This window comes from Myotis myotis, unplaced genomic scaffold (genome assembly GCF_014108235.1).
Source record: "Myotis myotis isolate mMyoMyo1 unplaced genomic scaffold, mMyoMyo1.p scaffold_m19_p_3, whole genome shotgun sequence".
Lineage (NCBI taxonomy): Eukaryota > Metazoa > Chordata > Mammalia > Chiroptera > Vespertilionidae > Myotis > Myotis myotis.
In genome coordinates this window covers 199,630,371-199,635,359 of record NW_023416335.1, presented here as the reverse complement: position 1 = coordinate 199,635,359, position 4,989 = coordinate 199,630,371, and the positions used below count along the sequence as shown (strand labels likewise).

Genomic DNA, 4,989 nt, shown 5'->3' with positions numbered 1-4,989 from the left:
GCATTGAGAGCCCTAACCAGTTTGGCTTAGTGGGTAGAGCGTCAGCCTGTGGACTGAAAGGTCCCAGGTTCGATTCTGGTCAAGGGCATGTTACCTTGGTTGCAGGCACATCCCCAGTAGGGGGTGTGCAGGAGGCAGCTGATCGATGTTTCTCTCTCATTGATGTTTCTAACTCTCTATCCTCCCTTCCTCTCTGTAAAAAAATCAATAAAATATATATTTTTTAAAAAGGCACGGAGAAATCCTGTAGCATAGAGATCTTCAACAGCATTTAAATTGACAGAACTGGTATTCAGACCTGGTCTATCTTTGAAGCTTATGATTTTACTCATCTATGCCATAATGCTCCATTTTTAAATGGATATTTTTTCGTAATTTTGAAAAGCTTAAATAACACATACAAACAGAATATAATGAAATAAACACATCTATGCACCCAGTGCCAGAAATTAACAAATGTTAACATTTTGTCATGTTTGTTTCTTATCTATATCCTATCTAATAAAAGAGAAACATGGTAATTAGTGTATGACCACTACTCTTCCCATTGGCTAATCAGGGTGATATGCAAATTAACTGCCAGCCAAGATGGCGGCCGGCAGCCAGGCAGCTTGAAGCTAACATGAGGCTTGCTTGCTTTACTGATGGAGGAAACCAACGTTCCCCGCCTGCCTTGCCGGCCTCTGAGCCTGCAGTTTGAAACATTGTAACAAATATAAAAGCTAAACAAAACCCCAGAAACCTGCTTTCAGCGAGCTGGGATCTCAGAGCTGGAGTCATACATTGTTTCGATTATAGAACCCAAACAAACCAGATACCTGCTTTCAGCAGCAGAGGCCTCAGAACTGGAGCCAGAGCTAAAGCTGTCCCAGAATAAAAAAAAAAAAAAAAGAAAAAAAGGAGCAGTTGTGAGCTTCAGCCCTCAGCCCCTCACCCAGACTGGCCAGGCACCCCAGTGGGGACCCCCACCCTGATCCAGGACACCCTTCAGGGCAAACCAGCCAGTCCCACCCATGCACCAGGCCTCTATCCTATATAGGAAAAGGGTAATATGCCTCCCAGCACCAGGATCAGCGGAGCCTCGAGGCCTCCCAGCACTGGGATCAGCAGAGCCGAGAGGCCTCCTGGCATCAGGATCAGCATGACAAGGGGCAGCGCCCAAACCCCCTGATCACCCTCCGGCTCTGTGTGTGACAGGGGGCGGGGCCACAACCTCCCTATCCACCCTGCTCTGTTCATGACAGGGGAAGGCGCCCCAACCCCTTGATCGGCCCTGCTCTGTGGGTGATAGAGGGTGGCGCCCAAACCCCCTGATCGCCCTGCGGCTCTGTGTGTGACAGGGGGTGGTGCCCCAACTCCCCTATCAGCCCTACTCTGTGAGTGACAGGGGGGAGCTCCTCAACCCCCTGATGGGCCCTGCTCTGTGCGTGACAGGGGGGAGCTCCCCAACCCCCTGATGGGCCCTGCTCTGTGCATGACAGGAGGGAGCTCCCCAACCCCCGATCGACCCTGCTCTGTACGTGACAGGGTAAGGAGCCCCAACCCCCCTGATGGGCCCTGCTCTGTGCATGACAGGGGGCAGCGCCCCAACCCCCGGATTGGCCCTGTTCTGTGCATGACAAGGGGTGGCGCTGCAACCTCCCCATTGACCCTGCCTTGAGTGTGACAGGAGGTGGTGCCCCAACCCCCCAATCGGCCCTACCCTGAGCGTGACTGAGGGTGGCATTGCAACCTCCCAATCCACCCTGCTCTGTGCATGACAGGGGGTGGAGCCCCAACTCCCCAATCGGCCCTGCTCTGAGTCTGACCAGGGGCTGCACCTAGGGATTGGGACTTGCCGAGGTCCAACCCCAGCAGGTCCAGGGGTCCCCAAAGGTGTGAATGGAGTCGGCGAAGAGGGAAAGACTCAGAGGCAGCATTCAGTTGATCATCATAGCCAAGTTCTGTTCAGGATCTCCAGCCAGGTTCTGTGTCCATGTTCTCTTGCTAGGTTCTCCAGCCAGGTTCTCCAGGTTCTCCAGCCAGGTTCTGTAGCCATGTTCCCTTGCTAGGTTCTCCAGGCAGGTTCAGTAGCCATGTTCCCTCGCTAGGTTGTCCAGTCAGGTTCAGTCATCAGGTTCTAGTCAGGTTCTCTTGCCAATTTCTGTAGTCAGGTTCAGTCCAGGATCTTTTGCCATGTTCTCTCGCTAGGTTCTGTCTCTAAGTTCTGAGGCCAGTTTCTGTCCAGGATCTTTTGCCATGTTCTCTCCAGCGAAGTTCTTCTGTCTCTAGAGAACGTTCTGTGTAGGTTCTGTGCCTCCTGGTTCTGTCTTCTTCTAAGTTCTGTCTTGTTACATCTGTATTTATACCAGTTGATTCCAATCCTATCAATCTCTATTCCAAAGGTTAGGGCGTTTCTTATCTCCATTCCAGGGAGTAAAGATTATGTAGCTTAAGCATGATTGTTCATAGTTAAAGTGATTAATTACCTGCCTGGCACTTAGTTAAGAGGTTTTATTCCCTCCCTAACTTCAGGGGAAAATCCCTACCTGGGGAAACAACCTTTCTCAGAGACCTTGGTTAAAACACATAGTGCCAAGAAGGTGAGCAAACATTTTAAGAACGGTATGCCATATATGCCAGGTCCCTTGAAACAGCAAGCATGGACCGGCTCCCGGCAGGGACTGCCCTCTGCCACCCGGGAGCAGGCCTAAGCCAGCAGGTCGTTATCTCCTGAGGGGTCCCAGACTGCGAGAGGGCACAGGCCAGGCTGAGGGACCCCTCCTTTCCCCCGAGTGCACAATTTTTTGTGCACCGGGCCTCTAGTATATTTATAAAAGCCTAAGTGACTGTTCGACCATTTGACCAGTAGCTATGATTTGCACAGACAACCAGGGGGCAGATGCTCAACTCACAGGCATGGAAACATGGAACAGACTGATGAATCTCAGAGGGAAGGGGGAAAGAAGGAAGGTGGGAAAAGATGAACCAAAGATCTTATATGCATTCTAGAGGTCCAGTGCATGGATTCATGCACTGGTGGGGTCTCAGCCTGGCCTGCAGGGATTAGGCTGAAACCAGCAATCTGACATCCCCCAAGGGGTCCTGGATTTCAAGAGGGTGCAGGCTCGTCTGACAGACCCTACTGGTGCATGAATCTGTGCACCAGGCCTCTAGTTTGTACATAAAATAAACATTATGGATAAAATTAAAGTTCCCTTTGTTCTTTCTTTCTTTCTTTTTTTTTTTTTTTTTTTTGGCTGAGTACAGTGAACTCTATTGATGGTGCACAACAAAGTAGGGCTCCCTACACCCCTCCTCTTCTTTAGGGGGTCTGGGATAGAAACGGTGGTCGAGAGATTCTCAGTGTGTTGGGGGACTGTTCTGGGGCAAGGACTCTCCAGCAGCTGAGGGCCTCTCTTCCTCTTGCTGGGGCTGGTGGTCCAGGGGACTCATCCTTAGAGGCCATTTGGACCACAAGGTCCACCATCCTGTTGCTGTAGCCAAATTTATTGTCATACCAGGAAATGAGCTTGACAAAATGGTCACTGAGGGCAAAGCTAGCCCCAGCATCAAAGGTGGAGGAGTGGGTATCACTGTTAAAGTTGCAGGAGACAACCTGGTCCTCAGTATAGCCCAGGATGCCCTTGAGGGGGCCCTCTGATGCCTGCTTCACTACCTTCTTGATATCATCGTATTTGCCAGCTTTCTCCAGGCGACAGGTCAGATCCACAACTGACACACTGGGGGTGGGGGCATGGAGGGTCATGCCAGTGAGCTTCCCATTCAGCTCAGGGATGACCTTGCCCACAGCCTTGGCAGCACCAGTAGAAGCAGGGATGATGCTCTGGGCAGTCTCTTGGCCATCACACCACAGCTTCCCAGAGGGGTCTTCTGGTTTTTGGTGATGGCATGGACTGTGGTCATGAGTCCTTCCATGATGTCAAAGTTGTCATGGATGACCTTGGCCAGGGGGGCCAAGCAGTTGGTGGTGCAGGAGGCACTGCTGACAATCTTGAGGGAGTTGTCATACTTGTCATGGTTCACACCCATCACAAACATGGGGGCATCCGCAGAAGGGGCAGAGATGATGACCCTCTTGGCTCTACCCTTCAAGTGAGCCCCAGCCTTCTCCATGGTAGTGAAGACACCGGTGGACTCCACAATATACTCAGCACCAGCATCACCCCATTTGATGTTGGCGGGATCTCGCTCCTGGAAGATGGAGATGGACTTTCCATTGATGGTAATCTTCCCGTTCTCATCCTTGACTGTGCTTTTGAACTTGCCATGAGTAGAATCCTACTGGAACATGTAGAACATGTAGTTGAGGTCAATGAAGGGATCATTGATGGCGACAATATCCACTTTGCCAGAGTTTAAAAGCAGCCCTGGTGACCAGGCACCCAATGCGGCCAAATCTGTTCACTCCAACTTTCACCATCGTGTCTCAGGGTTGTGGCTGCTAGCACAGGGCAGGAAGAGAAGCTGTCTGATGAACAGGAGGAGCAGAGAGCCCCCTTGGTTCTTTTTGTCTATCTCTCTCCTTCCTTCCCTGAAGCAAGGACTATGCCGAAATTGGTATTTCACATTTTCCTATTTTACACATATGTCATGTGTATATATATATATATTTCTGAGATAAATAGTATCTAGCATAAATATGTATAGTATCTGGCATCTATTTGTCTAGATATGGAATATATAAATAAACAGTATCTAGCATTTTATTTTTTAAATGCTATGTAAATGCTATCATGCTACATGTATCATTCTAAAATTTCTTTTTTTCACTCAATATCACATTTCTGAGAGCTAACATACTATCTTAATTGTATAACATTTCATCATATGAAGTGAACCATGTTTATTCATTCTCTTACAGATGAACATTAAGTTGCTTCCAAATGTTGCCATTACCACACAATGCTGCAATAAAAATTCTTGTTCATATGTCCTTATGCACCTGTAGAGATTCCCTGAGGTATATACCTAGAAGCAGAGCTGCTG

General features: G+C 49.3%; 1 pseudogene; it reads right to left on the bottom strand.

The window, feature by feature from the left end:
- Positions 1 to 3,304: 3,304 nt before the first annotated feature.
- On the bottom strand, positions 3,305 to 4,423 carry LOC118650747 (annotated as a pseudogene).
- Between the last annotated feature and the right edge of the window lie 566 nt (positions 4,424 to 4,989).